The 25,028-nt window shown below is 43.3% G+C and overlaps 3 pseudogenes; 1 reads left to right on the top strand and 2 right to left on the bottom strand.

Annotated features, from left to right (window-relative positions):
• LOC130873634 (ferritin light chain-like) lies at window positions 1-24,097 on the top strand (annotated as a pseudogene).
• LOC130873627 (60S ribosomal protein L12-like) lies at window positions 4,388-4,815 on the bottom strand (annotated as a pseudogene).
• On the bottom strand, window positions 11,795-12,850 carry LOC130873139 (MRG/MORF4L-binding protein-like; annotated as a pseudogene).
• Window positions 24,098-25,028: the final 931 nt, after the last annotated feature.

The raw sequence follows: 25,028 nt of genomic DNA, 5'->3' as shown, positions 1-25,028 counted from the left end.
GCCGGGCGTGCACGCGCTCGGGTGGGCACGTGGGGCCCCTTCGTCCCCGGCGTCCGGGCGCCTCGTCCCCTCCCCCACCCTGGCCTCGGTCCGGCGGCCGCGTCCGGTGCGCAGGGCGACCTGCGACTCCGCCAGTCCTGCGTGCGGCGCCCGGGCGGCGCGGGGACGAGACAGGAACGCGGGCCGCCGGAAGAATGGCGGCCCTTTACATAATGCTTTGTTTGCGTTTTGTTGGCCCGTGGCCATGAGGCCCCGGGAGCCCCACCTCCTGCCCGCGGGTTCGCTTCTCCCGCGGCAGACATTAGAGCAGACACACGCATTGAACAGCGGCCGGCCCGGCCCCGCCTGGCCGCGTTCGCTCGCGCCTCCCGGGCCGCGCTCTCCGAGGCTCCCAGCCCTCGGCGCGGCCGCCATCTTGGAAGGGCTTCCCGCTCGCGTTCCTCACGCCAGGAAATGGCCATCGGGACGCAGGAGAGCCCGTTATGGGTGCTTTGCCTTTTTCTGTTCCACCGGCCTAGCCAGACTAGCGGCGGGCATGTGAACGTGAACGTGTCTGACACCTCGGAGAAAGGGCTAACCGTGTGCTCCTCCTCCCCTTGTCTCCCCACGGCTGGGAGGGCTGGCAGCCATGTTTCCCAACAAAATGGCGACATGTGTCGCCAGCGAGAAACAGGGGTGGGTCCGAAAACTCTAGAACGTGCGTCTTATTCTCAGTCCTTCCCCAAGTGCCTTCAGGATGAAGTGGTGGAAGGCCGCTTGGAAGTTTGTTGGCAGAAACTTGTGTTCTCCACTTTACTCGTTTGGCACGCGAATTAGTAAAATGCAGGCCTAACGCTTTTTTTTTTTTTTTTTGAGTAATGGCAGGAGTGTGTGTGTGTGTGTGTGTTTTCGTATGCGCGTGCGCGAGCAGTACCTAGCCAAGTACCCAAGCATCTAGAAACCTGTTTTTCTAGACCTGTACAGGTTGTGGTGTTAACCGATTAAAGATTTTATAGCAAAGAAGCCATTAGATGCCTGCATCTCACTATTCAACTGTGACTCGCAAGTTCACAGTTACGTTCACTTTTATAGCCAAGAGGAACCGATGTTTGTGGATTTGCCAGATTTTAATTTCATTCTAAATATTTCACTGCAACTTTTTTTTTACTTTTTTTTTTAAATCACAATACCCTGACAGGAAATGGGTATTAATTTTTCTCTCTTTTTCCTCAACAGAGTAAGACAAACCCGAAGGGATGAAGTGACTGATTCAAGGTCACTCTGTGTGGCGAATGGAATCCATATTCTTCTGATTTTCTTACCGGTGAGCACCTTTTGCAGATTTTTACTTAATTCGGAGTTTTAGAATTTATTTTTGCACAGCTGGAGATCAGAACTTTTCAGCCAAACTCTGTCTAAGCCACATTCCCTAGCCCTTGTGTTTTTCAGTGCAAAGTCACTGTGTGTCCTCCTGTTTCAGCCTCTCAAATACTGGAATTATAGCCATACACCACCACTAGCAGGATTATAGAATTTAAATGTTGCAGGATGTGATAACAAATACCTTTAACCCTAGCCCAGGTGAGTTTCTGCGCGTTTGAGGCCAGGCAGCGCTACATAGCAAGACCCTGTTTCAAAAAGAAAAAGCATTTATTTAAATGCTGTTTTCAGTGTATTAGATGAGTTTATTGTTTTTGTTTTTTTGTTGTTTGTTTGTTTTGTTTTCAGACAGGCTAGTCCCTGGAACTCAACTCTGTAGACCAGTCTGACCTTGATTGAACTTAGAGGTCCACCTGCCTCTAACTGGGAGTGCTGGGATTAAAGGCCTGTGCAACTACCACCGGCGAGTTTGTCATTTTTTAATTTTTACTTATTTATATATTTATTATGTTTGTTTTTGAAGGCAGGGTTTCTTTGTGTAGCCCTAGAGGCCCTTTAACTCACTCTGTAGACCAGGTTGGCCTTGAACTCGCAGAGATTTGCCAGCCTCTGCCTCCCAAATGCTGGAATTAAAGGCGTGTGCCACCACAGCTTGGCTGAGCTTGTCATTTTTAAAGGAGCCACTCAGATAACCAATTGTTGTATAGCTGGCTCCTGTTTGTATGTTTAGCATCTTCCAGATTTTCCTGGTGTCGGTGACACTTGTTTAGGCTCAAATACTATTTTTTTTTAAAAAAAAGGTTTATTTAACTTTATTTTATGTGCATTGGTGTGAAGATGTCAGATCCCCTGGAACTAGATCTTCAGACAGTTGTGAGCTGCCATGTGGGTGCTGGGAATTGAACCCGGGTCCTCTGGAAGAGCAGTCAGTGCTCTTAACCACCGAGCCATCTCTTCAGCCCTCAAATACTATTTTAAGAAATCTCTGGGTAAGGACCCAAAGTGTAAGTGATTCAGTTTTGCCCACAGGTCAAGGTATCTGTTAATCTGGCCTCATCTGTGGCACAGTTTTGTCTACCTGGCTCCAGGGGAGCAAGCAGCTTCTGTATGTTTCAGTTATTCATGTGGTGGTTTTCTGGCGTCCCCATCCCAATACCTTAGCAGATAAAATAAACTATTTTACCTGGCTCCAAGCCTCTATTTTCTGCAAATATTGACAGACTGTGGGAGAGTGTTAGCTAAATCATAATCTGTAGACTCTTCAATGTGATTGGTAGTGGGCCAAGCAGCAAATAAGTACCTAAGTGCCTTAAATGTGCGGGCTTCAGGAAGAGGAGAGCTTTCCATTGCGATGGTGTGTCAAACATTCCAAATTAATGTTGTTTTACTTAGCTCTGCAAACACAGGTTTGATAGGAACACAACATCAGCAATGACAATAACAGACATGGAATGTATGCTAGGCACTGGTGTGAGCATTATTGGGTACTTTAGTCAGTGCTTCTCACGTTTTAAAAAAGGAAAGCACTGAACAAATAAATTTACACGACTCACATGTACACACATATAACAAAACTATTAGAAAATAGCATGACTATTTGGAATATACTCTGGAAATGTCTGCTCGTTTCTTTATAGTCAAAGAAAAGAGGAACCATTATAACTAAAGTAATTAAGAGCCGTTAGTAGGCTATAACAGATGCACATGTTTAACTCTCACAGAACTTGATATGAGTGGTGATATTTCCATTTTACACAGGTAAAGGACTAGAGTCGAGGCCGTTTGAGTTCAGAAGCTATATGTTGAACCCCTAAACTACGTGTGGATTTTCCTGGGTGTCTCTTGCATGATGACTGAGTAGATTAAGGAATTTAGAATATTAATAAGCATTAAAAGGTCAGGCAAATAGAGTCAGGCTTGGTGGTTTACATCTTTAATCTCAGCACTCTGGAGTCAGAGGCAAGAGGATCTCTGAGTTTGAGGCCTGCCTGGCTTACATAGTGAGTTTCAGGACAGCCAACAAACAAACTGCAAAATCAGGAAACAATAGGATGAAACTAAATATAATGAGGGAGTGTCCTAATTCAAAAAATTCTGGTTCTGAATTTGCCCATTTTAAAGCTTTTATCTCAGGCTGGAGAGATGGCTTAGCAGTTAAGAGTACATCTTCCACCAGTTCTGGTGGCACAGGCCGGTAGGATTTGCTGAAGGAGGCAGAGGCAGGTGTATCTGGAGTTCGAGGTCAGCCTGGACTACACATTTAAGAAAAAAAAAAAGAGTACATCTTCCAGGGTACCTACCTCTTCCAGGGTACCTGTGTTTAATTCTCAGAACCCACATAGTGTCTCACAATTATTTGTTAGCTCTAATTCTAGGGGACCTGATGCCTTCTTCTGGCATTTGGAGGAACCAGGCATGCAAGTGACATACATACATACATTCAGATGAAAATATCCATAGACATAAAATTTATAAAAAGAGCCAGATGGTGGTAGTACATGCCTTTAGTCCCAGCTCTGGGGAGGCAGAGCCGACGGATCTCTGAGTTCGATGCCAGCCTGGTAAATATAGCAAGTTCTAAGACAGTCAGGGCTACACAGAGAAAGCTTGTCTTGAAAAAAATAAAACCAATATATATAAAGACCACTGAGACAAAAAAGGCTTAAAATAGGTAGACTCAGGATGAAAAGCCAAATTTTTTTTGTTAAATTTTTAAATTATATATTTGTATGTGCTTTATATTAATTATATATTAATCGTGCTTGTGTGTGTATAATAAAAATCAGGAAATACTTCATTTTCTTTATTTTTGGTTTGTTTGCTTTTGTTTTTTCGAGACAGGGTTTCTCTGTGTAACCTTGGCTCTCCTGGCACCAGCTCTGTAGACTAGGCTGGCCTTGAACTCAGATATTCTCCTGTGTCTGCCTCCCAAGTGCTGGGATTAAAGGCATGTGCCACCACTGTCAAGCTGATTTCATCTTTTTTTTTTTAGATGGTCTTTTATTGAAATATTTTCTCTTATTGCTTCTTAGCTAGCTGGGCATTCCACAGCACCATTGTTGATGTCATCAGTGATGTCACGAGGCCGTCCACATTGCAGCCCACAGACTGTGCAGTACCCAGGATCTCTTTAATAATTTCAGAAAGTTCTCTAGCTAAAGACCTGTGTCTCATCTGCCGGGCAATGAGGACTTTGATGATCAGGGCAGAGGCAGAGGGCACCTCCTCAGTCTGGGCCTGTCTGTTCTGGATGGTCAGTTTCACTGTAATCCTCAGGCCTTTCCAGTCACCGGTTGCCTTGGCAATATCATCACCAACTTTTTTCAGAGACAGACCCAGGGGGCCTGATCTTGGGGACCAAGGTGGATGTGGGCCAGCCTCACCTCTGGTGCACCTCAGGTACAGGACTTTGATCTAGTTGGGGTTGAACTTGGGCGGCATGGTGGAGGCACGGATGAACCCAGATTCGGGACGACTGAAGAAAGTTGCACCATTGCCTCCTTTGAGCCGAAAGCTGAAAAGTGATTTTATCCTTTTTTGAAAAAAGATATTTTTAGTATTTTTATTTAATGTGTGAGTATTTTTGCATACATGTCTGTAAGTGTACCCTGTGTGTGAAGTGCCTGATGAGGTCAGAAGAGACTGTTGATTCCCCAGATATGTGTCCTACCTCTGGGACTTCTGTGAGACTTTTATAACCCAGCTGTTTGGGCTAAGTGTTCCCATCTATAAAACAAAAGCCCAACTGATCTCTAAGCACTTTTCTGACTTTGTCCTGGTATGGTACTATTTGATGACCTTGATTGTTTATTCTTTTGGATAAGGGGGGAATTTTTTTACCTCATTGAGCAAATTCTTTGCTCCCCTTACACCCAACTCCTTGTTCTGAAGAGCTGCCCATGAAGCTACTGAGATAATGGAACAATGGACTGGATAGTTCCCTATATCTCATTCATGATTCTTGAATTCAAGTGACCACAGGTTGGTTAATGGGCTTAAGGAGTCTGGGAAAATGAGTCAGGCCTAGACTTTGTAAGTTGAACCACAGGATTTATGCTCCATTCAGAGGGATGATTTTATTTCCTCTTAGCTTATGTAGACATGCTACATAAACCCTTTCACAGTGATTTTACATTCTTTATCTCAGACAACCTTGCCATTCAACTGTTATTAAATGTGCACTTCACACAAGAGCAATCTGTGGGTGGGAACAGACTTGCTGAAGATTAGACAGCTTGTTAGGACTTGAGGTGACTCTCGACTACTGTAGATTGTTCTTTTTTGACTATGCCTGTTGCTATGACTGACAGCAGAAAAGTAGTACTCGAGACTCAGAAGAACATCCACTTGAATGACCTCAGGCCTTGACTTTCTTGAGTTAAGGGTTAAGAGACTCTTCTTCCTTCCTCCCTCCCCCTCCCCCCCCCCCTCTCTCTGTGTGTGTATGGTTTTTTGAGATAGGGTTTCTCAACATAACAATAATAGCCCTAGCTGGCTGTCCTAGAACTCTCTTTGTAGACCAGGCTGGCCTCAGACTCACAGAGATCTGCTTGCTTCTGCCTCCCGAATGTTGGGATCAAAGGTGTGTACTACTACACCTGTTTTTGTACTCCTTATACTTTTTTTTTTTTAAAAATGTGCATTAATGTTTTGCCATGGGTGTTGGGTCCCCTGAAAGTGGAGTTACAGACAGTTGTGAGCTACCATGTCGATGCTGGGAATTGAACCTGGATCCTCTGGAAGAACAATCAGTGCTTTTAACTTCTGAACCATCTTTTCAGACCCTGTTGTGTTCTTGTGTCTCCAGGCTGGCTCAAATTTGTAATTTTTTCTTTTCTTTCTTTTTTCTTTGAATTTTTTGAGACAGGGTCTCTACATTTAACAGTTGTAGCTGTCCTGGAACTCACTTTGTATATTAGACTGGCCTGCCTCTGCCTCCCAAGTGCTGGGATTAAAGGTGTGCGCCACCACTGCCTAGCTCAAATTTGTAATTTTCCTACCTTACTCTTAAATGCTAGAATCTCACCAAACTGACTCCTTATTTCTTTTTCTTTTCTTTCTTTCTTTCTTTTCTTTCTTTCTTTCTTTCTTTCTTTCTTTCTTTCTTTCTTTCTTTCTTTTCTTTTTTTCTTTTCTTTCTTTTTTTGGTTTTTCGAGACAGGGTTTCTCTGTAGTTTTGGAGCCTGTCCTGGAACTAGCTCTTGTAGACCAGGCTGGCCTCAAACTCACAGGGGTCTGTCTCTGGGATTAAAGGCGTGCGCCACTACCGCCCAGCTCCTTATTTATTTCTTATTTATGTTTTTTTTTTTTTAAATATTTATTTATTATGTATACAATATTCTGTCTGTTTGTATGCCTGCAGGCCAGAAGAGGGCACCAGACCCCATTACAGATGGTTGTGAGCCACCATGTGGTTGCTGGGAATTGAACTCAGGACCTTTGGAAGAGCAGGCAATGCTCTTAACCTCTGAGCCATCTCTCCAGCCCTTATTTATGTTTTGAAACAGGGACAGGGTATCGCTGTGTAGCCCTGGCTGGGCAGGAACTTGATCTGTAGAACAGGCTGGCCTTGAGTTCACAGAGACCTGTTTACACCTGTCTCCAGAATGCTGGGATTAAAAGGTTGTGCTAGTACATCACACTCGTTTTTATCTTTTTAAACACAAAAGTGTTTTAACCACCGAGTCATTTCTCTATCCCCTATTTCATGTTTATTTAAAATAACATTCATGTATACCTGCCCACACACAGTTAAAATAAAATTACTCTCTAAAAAGAAACCTTTATTTTGATTATGTGTATATATGTGTGTTTGCGTGGGTTTGTACACATGAGTGCAGTGCTCTTAGAGTCCAGAATAAGTTTTTGTATCCCCAAAAGCTGGAGTTATAGGCAGTTATGTACTGACTGATATAGGTGCTGAGCTTGAACTCAGGTACTCTGGAAGAATGATTTATACTATTAACCACTGAGCCATCTTGTAATCCCTAAAAGACTTAAAATTTTTTGTTTATTTTTGTGTGTCTTGAATGGCTGCTTGACTGTATGCATATTACATGTGTGCAAGCCTGCAGAAGCCAGAAGAAGTTGTTGGGTTTCCTGGAACTGGAGTTACTGCTGCCTATTGTGGGTGCTGGGAACTGAACACGAGTCCTCTGTAAGAGCAGAAAGTGCTCTTAATCCCTGAGCCTTTCTTCTAGCTTCTTTTTTTGTATTTTTCAGATAAAGTCTCACTGTGTAGACCAGGCTGTCCTTGAACTCAGAGTCCACCTGCCTCTGCCTCTGGAGTGCTGGAATTAAAGATGTGTGCTGTCACATCTGTCCAAAAAATAAAAATTAATAAGGACTGGAGAGATGACTCAGCAGTTAATTATGCCTACTGACTGCCCTGTCACCCATAGGTATCTTACAACTGTCTACAATTCCACCTCTAGGGCATCTGACACCCATTTCTGGCCTCCTTAGGCAACTGTGGGCACCCATATACATGTAGTATTTGTACATAGACATAAACATGAATAAAACAGTTATAGATAGTAGGGCTGGGGCATGTAGCTCAGTGGTGGAGTCCTTGCCTGGTGTGTCATGGCTCTGGGTTTGATCCTTTTAACTGTTCCCCCCAACCCCCAAATAAAGAAAATGTAAATTGAGAAAGTACAGCTTAGAAACATTTCCTACCTACTTTGTGGTTTGTCCTGGTGACCCTGTTTTCTGTTAGGATGTCATTTGCTGATTCCCTGGTAGATACAAGAAATATGTTAGTGTCATGCATAAGTTAGGAGGAAATATATGCCAGGCCCAAGTTCTGGGTCCTTGGCCCAAGTTCTCCCTATTGGATAAAATGGTACTCACAGATACCTAAATAGTAGGGCATGTGGGTGGGTGTGTGGAGAGAACGTAAAGGGAAAGAGGAGGACACAATGCAGATATAAAAGATAGAAAATAAGGAAGGAAAATGCTGAAAGAATAAGGCAGAAGAAAATTATGTGATTATCTATTTTCTGTTAACACATGTATAATGGCTACACCGTTCACCACTGAGGAGGCTAGAAGAGGGCACCAGTCACCTGGAATTGCAGTTACAGATAGCTGTGCGCTGCCATGTAGCCATGTAGATGCTGGGAACCTGGGTCCTCTAGAAGAGCAGCTAGTACTCCTAACCACTGGGCCACCTCTCAGCCCCCAATTCTCTTATTCCTTTTAACAAATGAGGATTTTTTTTTTTTGCTATCAGCTGGAGATGTTTCCATGCTAATAATTTTAATACTAGCCTAAATTCAGTTGGTTCATGAGGGAAAATGTATTACCAAAGTCACAGAAGGGAACTGGGGATGGGGTTGTATTCCCAGCACTTGGGAGACTGAGTCAGGAGGATAATGAGTTTGAGGCTAGTCTAGGAGATAGTATGAAATCCTGCTTCAGAAAAACAAGGGGGAAAAAAATCACAGAAGATACTTACATAAAAGTCGTTATATCCAGTAAGTAAATAATAACTAATTGCTTGATATATGCTACATACTGGGATCTAAGAAGGAGTGAAGCCAGGTGGTGGTGCACCCCTATAATTTCAATGGGAACCTGAGGTGTGGATTGCTGAAAGACTTTTTCTTAAACCAACCACTCCCTACCCTCTCTCTGTCATCCCCACCACCAAAAAAGAATGAGATTTTTGTCTTTGCTCTTCAAATTATTTATGGTTCAGGGAAGGAGACAGACAAGCAGTCCAGGACAGTATGTTAAGTCTTAGGATATGAAATAGCAGAGGGTGCAGTGATGATGCAGAGGGCGTTTGGCTTTGGAACGAATCTGAGAAGGGTAAGGATGATGTTCGGAGTCTCACAGGGAAAGTGGGTGGTAGGGGAAGGAGATTCTGGTTAGAGCACAGTCATTCTAAAGCCAGCCATTTCCGGAAAGAATGGAGGCTGTTTGCGCTACCTAATCATTTTTTTTTTAAGATAGAGGGTTTCTGTTTACCACCCTGGCTGTCCTAGAACTCACTGTAGACCAGACCAGCCTCAAATTCACAGAGGTCCATCTGTCTCTCTGCCTCTCCAGTGTGCCGCCACCACTGTCTTGACTTTGTTACCTAATATTTTTTTAAAGATTTATTTATTTATATATACAGTGTTCTGCCTGCATGTTTGCCTTTGTGCCAGAAGAGGGCACCAGACCTCATCATAGATGGTTGTGAGCCACTATGTGGTTGTTGGTAATTGAACTTAGAACCCCTGGAAGAGCAGCCAGTGAGTGCTCTTAACCTCTGAGCCTTCCTCCAGCTCCCAAACCTGCATTTCTCTGCTTGGCTTTGGGAAGTGTTTTTCCTTTGCTATCTCTCCAGCCTGTATTACATGTATTACCCAGTTTTTTTTTTTTTTTTTTTTTGAGCTATCCTGAAGCTAGCTTTTATAGACCAACTTGAACTCACAGAGATCTGCCTGCCTCTCAAGTGTTGGGATTTTTTTTCACCACTATTTACTAACGAGGGCCAAGTGCTGGGATTAAAGGCATGCGCCACTACTTCCCTGCATGTTACCTAATTTTTAATGTGTTTTCTGTTTGAAGAGTGTGACCTATTTAACCAATTTATTTATTTATTTATTTGAAGTGGGGGGGGTCTTTAGCCCTGGACTGGCTTAAGACTATGTAATGGAGGATGGCCTTGAACTCCTGATTTGCCTTTCCTGAGTGCTAGGATTACGTGCATATACCACCACACCCAATTTATGTGGTTCTGGGATGGAATTCAGAGCTTTGTGCATTCTAGTAAGCACTTTAATAACTGAGCCATATTTCTAGCCCTGGGTTATTGGCACTTCAGCTATCCTTGCCAGACTGCAGAAAGTGAAAGTGTTTATTTTGGAGCAGTACTTAAGAAGAAGATAAAGACAATAAAGACTTTTTTCTTTTTTTGAGACAAGGTTTCTCTGTGTACCTCTGAATGACCATGAGCTCACAGAGATCCACCTGGCTTTGTCTCGGTAGCGCTGGAATTGAACGTGTGTGCTACCATGTGGGCTTGCTTTATGAATTTTGAGACATGGTCTCGCTGCGTAGTGCAGGTTCACCTTACTGTGTGGTTCAGACGGGAATCATTGTGTTGTACTATAGCAGGCTTTCTCGGACTGCCATCCCCCAAGTCATGATACAGAGACTTATTAGTTATGAATGCTTGGCCTTATCTTATCCCACTAGCTCCTATAACTTAATTTAACCTGTTTCTCTTCATCTATGTTTTGCCTTGGAGCTTTTACCTTTCTTTCCTTCTGTGTTTCCTACTTCCTCCATGTTTGTCAGTCTGACCCCTGGCTTTCCCTGGCTGCCTGATGAGGCCCTGGCTGACTGGCTGGCTCTCCTTTTCTCTCTGCCTGCCAGCCTTGCCTATTCCGTCTCTGCCATTCAGCTCTTTATTAGACCAATCAGGTGCCTTAGGTAGGTAAGGCAAAACAGTAACACATCTTCCCCCACCCCCCAGTGATTCTTCAGTCTGATGGCTATGCCTTTGTTCCACGTCCTTAATTGGTCTTTTCCAAGTTACAAAAGTTATAAAAATAATTGCTAAAATTTCTCTATATATGGCACATAAAAACAGAGCCAGAGGTATTTCAGTAGTTACCTTAAAACAAAACATCTCAAGCCGGGCGGTGGTGGCGCACGCCTTTAATCCCAGCACTCGGGAGGCAGAGGCAGGTGGATCTCTGTGAGTTCGAGGCCAGCCTGGTCTAGAAGAGCTAGTTCCAGGACAGGAACCAAAAAGCTACGGAGAAACCCTGTCTCGAAAATCCTAAAAAAAAAAATCTCAGAAAAAACATCACAAGTTGAACTTCTGCAGTATTTTTCTTCATACGAAACATTAGTAAAATAGGCTTTTTAAATAGTGAGCCAGGTGGTGGTGGCACATGCCTTTAATCCCAGCACTCGGGAGGCAGAGGCAGGTGGATCTCTGAGTTCGAGGCCAGCCTGGTCTACAAGAGCTAGTTCCAGGACAGGCTCCAAAGCTACAGAGAAACCCTGTCTCGAAAAACAACAGCAACAAAAAACAAAACAAACAAACAAAAATAGTGAAATACCAACCAAATTATACATTGTTACAGTACAAGTGAATGAGGCAAAATGCCCAGTTCTGTTTCCCAGATGGGAGAGGCTTTTGGTACACAGTGTGTGCTGCATGAACTCCAAAGACATCTTTTCCTGGTGCTGGTGCACACTGGAGCCTCACAGGACAAGCCAATGCAAAGAGTGGCATTCAGGGAAGATGAGTGGCTCCCTCCGTCAGAGGACAGTGAGGATGGCCTCTTATTGCTTGCTGACTTGCCGTCTTCTGGTCCCATGCATCTGCTCCTCTTTACACACTGTGGGCATAGGGGAAACCAACCAGGAGAAAGCGAGAGGCTGGCTCAGAGGCTTTACCATCCAAGCAGAGTGGATGCTGGACTAATCAGGAGCTCTGTTGGTCTGATGACACGGTAGAAGCCCCTACTAGCATCTCTGCTGGATGGTCACATTCACCCAGGGACCCGAGAACAGGCAGTGAGGGCCTGCAGTCTTGGAGCATCTTTGTGGCCACCCTGGCGCTGAAAGGATTGCTGTTGGCAGTCAGGATCTTGTCAGTGACCCGGCTGTGTTTCCGCTTGTCTCCCCTTTTTTTTTTTTTTTTTTTTTTTTTTTTTGGTTTTTTCGAGACAGGGTTTCTCTGTGGTTTTGGAGCCTGTCCTGGAACTAGCTCTTGTAGACCAGGCTGGTCTCGAACTCACAAAGATCAGCCTGCCTCTGCCTCCCGAGTGCTGGGATTAAAGGGATTAAAGGCGTGCGCCACCACCGCCCGGCTTGTCTCCCCTTTTTTTGCACTCCAAATCTGAGGAATTACTCTCCTTGTCTTTCTGGATTTTTCTAATGCTTTCCCCAAGCTCCCTGAAGATGAAAAAACATCAGCCCCATGGTTGGGGGGTGTCCACGTTCTCCTTCATCTCCTCCATTTCCTCTTCAATGATCACTTCTCCTTCTTGGACCTCCTGAATGATCTCATTAGGAAGGACAAAGTTCCTCTCTGGATTTGGGAATGGAAGAGTCTCAGACTTGTGCAGTGCCTGCATGTCATACATACTGCTCAGATGGTCCCAGGTGACCTGGCGCCCAACATTCTGCCTGAACTTGTCTCAAATACAAATCATGTGGAAGTGCTGTTTCACCCCGACAGGCTTGTGGCCCAGCATGGCGTGAAAGAGACACACCTCCACCTCAGGACTCCACACTATCATTCTTCAGGGCTTGGGGCTGCCTCACCTGGGCCCTTGTTATCTGGGGTGCCTGTGCCATGAGCAACGAGCACTCACTCCCACATCTTTACCTAGTTAAACAAATGCATCATGAATGAAAGCAACACACCTTTACATAGCTAACAATTATTCTGCAACACCAACAAATGTAACACATCTTAGTTAAACAAATAACTCTATTCCACAGTATTGTACAGGCAACCTGGACCATTCCACATAGCTCATAATAAGACTTGAACTTAGTCCTTTTACCTTAGTCTTTAAGTGCTAGCATGTATGTGTCCTCCACCATGTCTGGCTTTGGTTTGTGTTCTTTGTTGTTTTTTAAGTAAATGAGTCATTGACTGCATATAAGTATGTGTACCACATGTGTCTGTGCCAAAGGATGTCAGAGGAGGGATTTTCTTCTAGAACTGGAATTGCAGATGGTCGTGAACTATTGTATGGGTTTGAGCCAGAGTCCTTTGCAAGAGCAGGTGCTGTTAACCACTGAGTCATCTGTCAGGGTTTGTTTTTAGGGAGAAATATATGTGTAAACTTAGGGCTTTGTATAGTTGGTGAGGACATTTGAGTTAGAAAGGAGGGAAAAGAATTCAAGAGAAATTGCTACTTTATTCAGAATAACAAATATATTTCGCTAGATCGTTTCTCTGATCCCACCTACTGAGCACACAAGTGAGATGCTGACAGACACTTTTGTTCTCAGAGACAGTTACTTCAACTAGATAAAGCATTTGTTCAACATTGATTATTAAAATCTTTTTCTCCAGGGCTAGAGAGATGGCTTATCAGTTAAAGGCACTGGCTATTTACCCAGAGGACTTGAGTTCAATTCCCAGCACCCACATGACAACTAATGGTCGGTAAGTCAAGTTCCAGGAGCTCTGAAGCCCTTTTCTGGGTTCTACTGGCATTGCATAAGTGTGATGTGTAGATAATACGTGAAGGCAAAACACTCATATCTGTAAGAAAGTAAAATAAATGTAAGAAGAATTTCATAGACCATATCGACAGTGAAAGGGGTGTCTCCTCTATGTGATGAGGATACAAGGAAAGGCTGGTAAGAAATTACAGGCTGAGTTTCCAGCATGCTGTGGAGCAGAGGTGCTTTGTTTCCAGAATATTTATATACACGCAGTGAGCTGTATGGAGTGGAACCCCAGTCTGAATATGAGGTTTGCATTTGTTATATACTGTACATGAAGCTTTGAAGGACATTTTTCTTTTTCTTTTTTTTTTTTTTGTTTTTTGTTTTTTTCGAGCCAAGATTTCTCTGTAGCTTTGGTGCCTGTCCTGGAACTAGCTTTTGTAGACCAGGCTGGTCTCGAACTCAAAGAGATCCGCTTGCCTGTCTCCTGAGTGCTGGGATTAAAGGCATGCGCCATCACTGCCTGGCTAGGACATTTTTCATAGTATCTGTAGTGTCCTTGGCTTTGGACTGTCTAACCAAGTGATATCAGATGTGAAGTTCCCACTTGTGCCATCATGCCATGTTTTTGAGATAGGCTTTCACTGTAGCACAGACTAATTTTTGTGTTCACTGTGCTCTCCCTGTCCCAATTCCTTTACATTTATTTATTTATTTATTTATTTATTTATTTATTTATGCAGGGTTTTTCTGTGCAACAGCCCTATTTGCCCTGGAACTATCTCTTATAGACCAGGCTGACCTTGGACTCTCAGAGATCTGCCGGCCTCTGCCTCCTGAGTGCTGGGATTAAAGGTGTGTGCTGCCACCGCCTGACTTTCCAATTCTTGTATTAATCACCTTCATTCCTTGTCTTGTCTTGTCTTTTTTTGAGACAGGGTTACAGGGTTTCTCTGTGTAATAGTTCTGGTTGTTCTGTAACTCTCTTTGTAGACCAAACTGGCCTTGAACTCACTGAGATCCACTTGTCTCTACCTCCTAAATGCTAGGATTAAAGGCATGCATCACCATTGCCTGGCTCATTCCTTCTTTTTATTCATTCATTCTCTTATTCTGAGAATGACTATATTCTGAGACAGGCTATATGTAGAACAGGCTGGCCTTAAACTGGATCTTTTTGCTTCTGCTTTCCTAGTCCTGGAATTATAGGTGGGAGGTTATGACCTTTAAAAAATGTTTTTCTATAGCCCAGCCCCGTTCTGTACCTTATCCCAGGATTTCCTAAGTAGTCCTTGTCTCCTTCATGTCACTTATATTCTGTTATCCTCTCCTGTTTCCCTATTATGATCTTTTTAAGAGTTTCTTTAAAATCTGATTATTAGGCCAGTCAATGGTGCATGTCTTTAATCCTAGCATTTGGGAGGCAGAGTCAGAGACAGGCAGATCTCTATGAGCTAGAGGCTGGCCTGCTCTACAGAATAAGTTCCAGGATAGCCCAGGCTACACAGAGAAACCCTGTCTTAAAATACCAACCTCCTCCCACCCTATTATTACGACTGAGGATACAACTCAGTAAGCAGAGACCTGTGATTTGGAGCCTTAGAACCACATAAACTCTAGAGGAAATGATTATGGTGCCCTTTCTGTAATCCAAGGGCAAGGGAGTTGGAGATGGGATCCCTGGCGAAAGCTGGCTAGATAGACTAGCTAAATTGGTGACAGTAAGAAACCCTGTTCAAGTAAATAATGAATGAGAAATGAGAAAGTTGTAGCATGAGGGGCCAGCTTGTTGGGGTTTCTGTCCTGCCCGGCACCCCACAGCCAGCAAGTCCCAGAGAAAATCACACAGAGATCTTCGTAAGTTATAAAACGGATTGGCCCATTAGCTCAGGCTTCTTATTAGCTCTTATCACTTATATTAACCCATTATTCTGATCTATGTTAGCCATGTGGCTCAGTACCTTTTTCAGCTGGGTAGATTACATCTTGCTTCTCAGTGGTCTGGGCAGGAGTGTGGAAGGAGCTTCCTGCTTCCCAGAATACTCCTGTTCTCATCGCCCTGCCTATACTTCCTGCCTGGCTAATCAGCGTTTATTCAAAACATGATCGACAGAATACAGACAATTCTCCCGCACCAGAAATTTGGTTTTTTGTTTGTTTGTTTCTGTTTTTTGTTTTTGAGACACGATCTTACTACTATGTAGCTTGGAACTCAATCTGTAGACCAGACTGGCCTCAAACTCACAAGACATTTGTGTACCTCTGTGTCTGGAGTGCTGGAATTAAAGGTGTGTACCACTATGCTTGTTGAAGAAGATGCTTGATGTCACCCTCTGGCCTCCACATTCAATAGCACTCACACATTCACATATGCACACTCCTGTTTTTAGGTGTCAGGTCCCTGGATTCTATTTCCAGTGTGGAAAAGAAATTACATTTTCATTGTGCCTGCTGTTGGTCTGCCCTTCTTCTCATCCTTCCCTTTTCTTTTTTCTTCTTTTCTTCTTTCTTTTTAGACAAGGTCTGTAGTGATATTTAATTTGTATTTTAATAGATAAATCTTGCCTGAAGATCAGAAAGTAAAACAACTGCCCTGGTCAGCCTTACAGACCAGGCAGTGGTGATACACACCTTTAATCCTAGTAGCCACACTAGTTGTCATAGAAACCTGGTGGTAGTGGTGCATGCTTTTAATCCCAGCACTAGAGAGGATTATAAAATGGGAGGAGACAGCTCTCAGTCTCATTCTGAGGATTTCTGGAGGCAGGATTACCATTTTGGACTGAGGTAGAGGTAAGAGCCACTGACAGGCGGTTTTGCTTTTCTGACCTTCAGGTTGAACCCCAATATCTGTCTCTGGGTTTTTATTATTTGTGCCACCAAGGTCTCTCTATACAGTCCTGACTGTGGTGGTACTTACTCTGTAGACCAGGCTGGCCTTGAACTCAGGGAGATCCACCTGTCCCTCCCTCCCAAGTGCTGGCATTAAAGGCATGCTCTACCACACTTGACCACCCCCTTTTTTCTGGATTCAGGGTCTTACTCTGTTGCTGGGTGATTCTCAAATTGATGAGTGTAAAGTGATCTTCCTACCTCAGCCTTGAATGTAGCTAGAGCACAGCTGTGTGCCAGCATGCCTAGTTCAATTTGGCTGCATCCGACACTGCCATCTCCTCTATCTTGGCCTCTTCTTAGCTCTTGACATTTTTGTCTAGTAGTTGTGACCTATTGTGTTTTTTGTTGTTTTTGTTTTTTGAGGGACCCACCACCCAGCTCCCAAATAAATCACACACAAAGAGGCCTATTCTTAGTTACAAATGCCCGACCTTAGCTTGTCTTGTTTCTAGCCAGCTTTCCATAACTTAAATTAACCCAAACTACCTTTCCCCTCTAGGCTTTTATCTTCTGTGTATCTCACTTTTAGTCTTACTCTGTGGCTAGCTGGGTAGCAGGCCCCTGACACCCTCTCTCCTTGTTTTGTTCTTCTTTCTCTCTCTGCCCAGATTTCTCCTTCTAGTTATTCTCTCTGCCTGCTGGCCCCACCTGTCTTTGCTACTGCCTTGCTATTGGACATTCAGCTCTTTATTAGGACTATCAGGTGTTTTAGGTAGGCAGAGAACCATAGCTTTACAGAGTTAAACAAATGCAGCATAAACAAAAGTCACCCATCTTAAAATAATATTCCCTAGCAGTGGGCACTCACATACTTGCTGTTGTAGTCCTGAGTCTCTCTCCAAATGCCAGTTTTTATGCCTGTCAAATAGCGATTATGGCAAATGAGACCCATCTTTCCTCTTGTGAGAATTAAATGATGAATATATCAGTTTTGAGAATAGGAGAATATAAGAGGAAGAGGGTAGAAATATGTTAATTTTAGAAAATATAGATCTGCCTTGTTTTGAAAAAATTCTAAGAGTGTTCTTAGGAGAGTAATAAAAGGCTTTTTTTTTTTTTAATTAAGCTCTACATTTTTCTCTGCTTCTTCCCTCCCTCCTTCAATCCTCTCCCAAGGTCCCCATGCTCCCAATTTACTCAGGAGATCTTGTCTTTTTATACTTTGACTTCCCATATAGATTAGATCTATGTAAGTCTCTCTTAGTGTCCTCATTGTTGTCTAAGTTTTCTGGGTTTGTGGTTTGTAGGCTGGGTTTTTTTTGCTTTATGTTTAAAAAACCACCTTTGAGTGAGTACATGTGATAATTGTCTTTCTGTGTCTGGGTTACCTCACTCAAAATAATGTTTTCTAGCTCCATCCATTTTCCTGCAAAAGTCAAGATGTCACTATTTTTTTCTGCTATGTAGTACTCCATCGTGTAAATGTACCACATTTTCCTTATCCATTCTTTGGTCGAGGGGCATTTAGGTTGCTTCCAGGTTCTGGCTATGACAAACAAAGCTGCTATGAAGATAGTTGAGCACATGTCCTTGTGACATGATTGAGCATCCTTTGGATATATACCCAAAAGTGGTATTTCTGGGTCTTGAGGAAGGTTGTTTCTTAATTTTCTGAGAAATCACCACACTGACATCCAAAGGGGTTGTACCAGCTTGCATTCCCACCAGCAATGCAGAAGTGTTCCCTTTGCCCTACAACCTCTCCAGCATAAGTTGTCATCAGTGTTTTTGATCTTGGCCATTCTTACAGGTGTAAGATGGAATCTCAGAGTTGTTTTGATTTGCATTTCTCTGATGACTAAGGATGTTGAACATTTCCTTAAGTGTCTTTCAGCCATTTTAGATTCCTCTGTTGAGAGTTCTCTGTTTAGGTCTGTACTCCATTTTTTTTTTATTGGATTATGTGATCTTCTGGTGTCCAATTTCTTGAGTTCTTTGTATATTTTGGAGATCAGACCTCTGTCTGATGTGGGTTTAGTGAAGATCTTTTCCCATTCTGTAGGCTGTTGTTTTGTCTTGTTGACCGTGTCCTTTGCTTTACAGAAGCTTTTCAGTTTTAGGAGGTCCCATTTATTAATTGTTTCTCTCAGTGTCTGTGCTGCTGGGGTTATATTTAGGAAGTGGTTCCCTGTGCCAATGCATTCAAGTGTATTTTCCACTTTCTCTTCTATAAGGTTCAGTGTGGCTGGCTTTATGTTGAGATCTTTAATCTATTTGGACTTGAGTTTTGTGCATGGTGATAGATATGGGTCTATTTTCATTCTTCTACATGTTGATATCCAGTTATGCCAGCACCACTTGTTAAATATGCTTTCTTTTTTCATTTCATATTTTTTGCTTTTTTTATCAAAGATCAGGTGTTCGAAGATGTGTGGATTGATATCCGGGTCTTCTATTCAGTTCCATTGGTCCTCTTGTCTGTTCTTATGCCAGTACCAGGCTGTTTTCAGTATTGTAACTCTGTAGTAGAGTTTGAAGTCAGGGGTTGTGATGCCTCCAGAAGTTCTTTTATTGTACAGGATTGTTTTGGCTATCCTGGTTTTTTGGCTTTTCCATATGAAGTTGAGTACCGTTCTTTCGAGGTCTTTGAAGAATTTTGCTGGGATTTTGATGGGAATAAAAGGTTTTGTTTTGAGACCAACTGGATCTCATACAGCCTAGGTTGTCATTGAACTAGCTAGATAGCTAAAGATGACTATGAACTCCTGATCCTTCTGCATCTGCTTTCCAAGTGACTTGTACCACTGTGCCCAGCTTACTGTGCTTTGTTTTTAAAACCTTTTAACTTTTATTTTGTATGTGTGTGCATGCACTTATGCCATAGTTCACCTGGTGCCACAATACGTGTGGAGGTCAGAGCACAACGGTGAAAGAGATTGGACCAGAGATGTGTCTTGCTGAACTTGAGATGAGTTTTAGTTTTTTGGGTGTGCTTGGGCTCTGTCACAACCTTCCTTTGTGATTTTAAGCATCTTACTGCCTGTGCTTCTGTCCTGAGTCGGTTCTTCCCCACACGCAGAGAAATGAAAGAGTCCTTAGTTGCTGAAGGACATGGTATTTCCTGGGCCAGAAATAGGAGCTAAATAAAGATGTATGCATTAGTGTTGTAGTATTCTTTGACTAGAAGGAAGATCTTGTCTCTTGTTATATTTACCATTGTTGTGGTTGTTCTTTTGATTTATGTGTCTGTTAGGCACACGTGTGTGGGTGCATGTGGAGATCAGAAGAGGGTGTTGGGTCCTTCTGGAGATGAAGTTATAGGCAGTTGTGACCCACCTGATGTTGATGCTGGAAACTGAATTCGTGTCCTCTGCAAGAGCAACAAGTCCTCTTAACCACTGAGAGCTGTCTCTCCAGCTCTGTCTATCTACAAGCAATTAGTAATGATGAGAAGCAGAGCAGCCAGTGTTCTCTAATGTGGACTTTACTTGGAACTATCTCCTTTAATTCTTAAACCTTATGAGTAGGCATGGTTTTGTTTTTGGTTTTTCGAGACAGGGTTTCTCTGTAGCTTTGGAACCTGTCCTGGAACTTCCTTTGCAGACCAGGCTGGCCTCGAACTCACAGAGATCCGCCTGCCTCTGCCTCCCGAGTGCTGGGATTAAAGGCGTGCGCCACCACCGCCCGGCTTGGCATGGTTTTTTATTTGTTTTTCGAGACAGGGTTTCTCTGTGTAACAGCTCTTGCTATCCTGGAACTAGCTCTTGTAGACTGTAGAGTTCAAGGTCAGCCTTGAACAAAGCCCTCCTGCTTCTGCCTCCTGAGTGGTGGGATTAAAGACTTGTCCACCACTGCCTGACTTTCATGGATGTTTTATATTGTTTGAAGAGGGTTAGGGAGCTCACTTAGAGCCTACTGTTAGTAGTGGTTGAGCAAAGTGTTCTGGCTCTAGATCCCTGCACCTTTCTGCCTCCATGAAAAGTGTGTTGTGCCAGTTGAGCACCCCATATCTGAAATACTAAGGAGCAAAAATATTTTTGATTTATTGTTTTTTTTTTTTTAGTATTTGCAAAGTTTTCCTTTCTCCTCCTTCTCTTTTTCTTCTTCTCCCCCGCCCCCACCAGTTGAACATCCCCTAGTCTAAAAAAATACAAAATTCAAAAAGTAAGTTGTATTACTGTGTGATTTAAGAGGTAATAAAGGGCTGGAGAGATGGTTCAGCAGGTACCGTTCTCCTTTTCTAGGACTTCACTTACTTTCATCCTTCTTACCTTCATGTATTAAGCAAATGTGGGTCTAGAGGGTCTCTGCAGTCCTTTTGAATGCGGACTGACCGTAAAAAGGAGGGTAGCACTACTCAGCTCCTAAATTTGGAGTGAGACACTTGTTAAGTCAAAGGGGGCCTGTCTCAGCACACAGAAGATGCCAGCTTTCAGGGCAAGGGATGAGCACTCCACAAACACAGCAGCTCTGACTTTCTTGAGGCTGGTTGCCAAGGGAACTCAGCCTCTAGTCAGCAACAGCCAGGGCCACTTTGGTTGAGGCTTAGGTAAGGTTAGCTAAAGCAAGCAGGCCATTCCCCACCCCCACCTTTCCTTTCCTTGTCTTTTCAAAATGTTGGTTTTGTACCTTTTCATGTGTGTAGTGCTGTTTTAAGTACCTAACTATATCCTATAACTTATCTTCATAGTAATCTTATGAGAGTAGTGACTGCTAAACAAAATTTACAAAAACAGAGCTGAGGAAAACAGTTCAGTAATGTGTTCACACTTGCTCACACTTGTTCAGATTGTAGTGTCAGGTCTGTGCCTCTAGCCACTGGGTTATATTGTCTCGGGGATCTGAAAAAACAAGCAGGAGAGAGAGTCTTTAGTGTTGTCAGTGACTTTTTAGTTCAGGATGATGATAGTTCAGAACTCGGAAGAACCTTTGAAGTGTTTAACATAGTCTTCTTGTCTCTGATCTGCTGTCTGCTACAGGCTTGCTTTCTACTCTCCCCTGACAGACACCCACCCTCATTCTGTTCCAATGCTTTCACTGATGGGCAAAGGCATCACTTTACTACTTTCCTAATTTTTAAATATTTTTTTTATATTTTTTGAGATGGTTTTGCTATGTAGTTCAGATTGGCCTGATAGTCTTAATTTTCCTGCCTCAGCCTCCCTAGTCCTAGGAATATAGGTGTATGTCACAATGTCTGAGTTATTTACTGATACTATTGTTAAATAATTCTCATTAACAAAACATTATTTCTCTCTTTTTCTTTTTTTGAGACATGATTGATTCTGCTGCCTAGCCTTTATAAGTCTTGCCTCCTGAGTTACATGGAGTTGCCATGATGCCAGGCTTTATTTTTTGTTTTGAGTTGAAATTTGAGATGTCTCATTAAGTTTAGGCTAACTTGGAACCCCACAGGAGTAGTCCATCCTCCACAGGCAGCCTTAGCTTGTCTCCAGGCACACTCGTCGTCTTCCCATAGCCTTTTCTTTTTTTCTTTCACTTGGATCAGCATGCACAAAAGCCCTCTTACCTCCAAGCACTTGGTGGATGCAGCCCAGCCAATGTGTATTACTTCTTGTCATATTTACTCCAAGGTCCAAAGCTTTTTTCACCATGGAGAATGAATGAGGGATATATGCAGTCCTTCCAAGCTTGGAGAATGTATGGAGGTGGAGTCTTCATTTCACAGAAGCTGGGGAATTGTATTGAGGGCTCTCCTGTGTGTTTTGAGAAAAACCACAAAATGGCTGGAATTTATTTGGGCTCTAGGCAAGCTGCATTTACTTCACTAGACCACTAGGTGTTGAGCAACTCACAGACCTGGGCTGTCTGAAGGAAGACATAGGTAACCTCACTGTAAGGTATTTTAGGTGCTGAGAAGAGATGTTGTTTTTCATATGCTTTGTCTTTCTCGTTCTAGTTTTAAATACTAGTATGAAAAGGTTCTTGGAGTGGTTTTCTTAGAAGATGGGAATATGACTTAACAATTTAAACAAGGCCAGCAAAGTGGCTCAGAGTGGGATCCCTGGGACTCATGGTGGCAGGAGTATCAGCTCCCATAGGCTGTACTTTGACCCTCATTCACGTGACATAGCACCCCCATAATAAATAATAAATTTTAAAATTTAAATTAATTTTTAATCTGAAAATCAGAAACCAAATATATTTTGGGGGGGCAGTGTGATGTTTTCACATGATGTACATTGTACAGTGTTTAAGTTAGGTTAAACAGCACCTATCCGCTTAAATTTTAACCTCTTCTTTGTGGTTAAAAACAAACAAAAAACAAAACCAAACAAAAAACATTCAAGCTCTGTCTTTTAGCCTCTGGGATATATGGCACTTTATCACTGTAGTCTTTCTCTTTGGTGTAGCATGGCCAAACTACATATTCCTAATTGTAACCGCTCCATCTCCCATTCCTCCTTCTCTCTCCAGCCTCTGACCGCTGTTCCATTTTTGGCTGACATGAGATCATTGTTCCTTATTTCCACGTATGAAGAGATTGTACAGTGCTTGCTTTTGTGCCTAGCTTGAATCATTTAACATGATCATCCCCTGCTTCAGTCCATGTTGTTGCAAATGACAGACTTATAAAAAAATTTACTTTTATTGGATGAATAGGATTCTATGGTATGATTTACATTTTTCCCTTTTCCCTCCTTCTCACTGTCACTGTCCTACCCCCCCCTTTTTTTTTTTTACTTTTTAAAATTTTGTTTCTCTTTGAGCTGAGTATGGTACTCAAGTCCTCATGAATGGTAGGTCAGTATTCTACCAGAGATCCCTAGCTTGCATTATGTAGTTATTGTCAATACTGCTGTAGTGAACACAAGGGTATTAATGCCTTTAAGATTTATTTATTATGGAGCAGCCCTCGGAGATCCTGTGGATCTGTGTCTTCAACAGTGTTTGGACGGAACAGACCTGGGACCTCCCTTTGTTAGCTTCCACCACTTCTCATCCTCTCCAGTCGCAGCCTCTGGGACCATCTTCTTGCTGCCTTCAGCTTCTAGGACCAGCCACCACCGTCTCTTTGCGGATACCTCCAGACTGCATCTCAGCCATGATCTCTCAGGTTCTTCAAAATTATTCCATCTAAGTGGAGGCTGCCTTGAACCGCCTGGTCAACCTGCACCCGCGGGCCTCCTACAGCTATACCTCTCTCTGGGCTACTATTTTGATCGGGATGACGTGGCTCTGGAGGGTGTGGGCCACTTGTTCCGCAAATTGGCCGATGAAGTTGCAGAACGATCATGGAGGCCGTGCACTCTTTCAGGATGTGCAGAAGCCATCTCAAGATGAGTGGGGTAAAACCCAGGAGGCCATGGAAGCTGCCTTGGCCTTGGAAAAGAACTTAAACCAGGCCCTCTTGGATCTTCATTCCCTGGGTTCTGCTTGCATAGATCCCTATCTTTGTGACTTCCTCAAAAGCCACTTCCTGAGCCGGGCGATGGTGGCGCACGCCTTTAATCCCAGCACTTGGGAGGCAGAGGCAGGCGGATCTCCGTGAGTTCGAGACCAGCCTGGTCTACAGAGCTAGTTCCAGGACAGGCTCCAAAGCCACAGAGAAACCCTGTCTCGAAAAACAAAAAAAAACAAAACAAACAAACAAAAAAAAAAAAGCCACTTCCTGGATGAGGAGGTGAAGGTCATCAAGAAGATGGGCAACCACCTGACCAACCTCCGCAGGTTGGCTGCTGGGCCCCAGGCGTCTCTGGGCGAGTAACTCTTTGAGTAGCTAACTCTCAGGTATGACTAGGAGGCCTCTCCTTCCGAGGGCTCTCACCTCTGCTCTGCACCAGGCAGCCACAGGACCTTCACCCGAACCTCTCAAGAAGCCACTAGGCAGCTGCAATGCCATGGAGCCCCTCTCAAGTCTTGGACCAAGTAAAAATAAAGCAAAAAAAAAAAAAAAAAAATGTATTCAGTGTTCTGCCTGCATGTATGCCTGCATGCCAGAAGAGGGCAGCAGATCTCATCGTACATGGTTGTGAGCCACCCTGTGGTTGCTAGGAATTGAACTCAGGATCTCTGGAAGAGTAGCCAGGGCTCTTAGCCTCTCCAGTCCTTGATTTCTTTTTGTGTTGATCTTTTGGTCTTGACAGGGTCTCACTTATGCAGTCTGGCCTCAGATCTTGCCGAGTGTTGGGAGCATCTTCAGGTCTCACTACACTTGGCCCTGTGTGAATGGTGTCTTGACTGCTGATCACAGTCAGCAGCTTTCTGGCATTTTGGGTTTCTAGAAATGCAGATGAAGTATCTAGTGCGAGCAGCATGTGCCAGCAGCCAGTGCTGGTCCTTCCTCAGTTCTTTGTAAGCAGTAATCTGTTACCTCTGGAGCTTGCAGATTTTATTTACGCTTTGAATTTTGTCATAGAGTGCTGAGGTGTGCCTTTAAAAGTAACCCCAAATTAAGAACTTTTAAGCCTTTTGTGCTTTCCAGTTGCCTTCTGTTATGGGTAAGGAGACTGAATCCAGAAAAGTGAGGCGATGTGCCTTGAGTCCCAGCTAGCCACCTCAGGCACATAACTCCTGCTGAGCTGTGCTCCAGTCACTCCACAGCAAGGGGTCATCAAGAATAAATTGAAAAGTGTTTACTGAGACAGGAATTTTGTCAGCAGTTCATGAGGAATCAAGAAGAGGTAACAAAACTCTTTACACTCAAAATGAGGCCCGTGTGAAAGATGGAG

The sequence above is a fragment of the Chionomys nivalis genome, chromosome 1 (assembly GCF_950005125.1).
Source record: "Chionomys nivalis chromosome 1, mChiNiv1.1, whole genome shotgun sequence".
Classification (NCBI taxonomy): domain Eukaryota; kingdom Metazoa; phylum Chordata; class Mammalia; order Rodentia; family Cricetidae; genus Chionomys; species Chionomys nivalis.
Note: the sequence above shows the minus strand (reverse complement) of the source record. Positions and strands in the feature narration are given on the sequence as shown.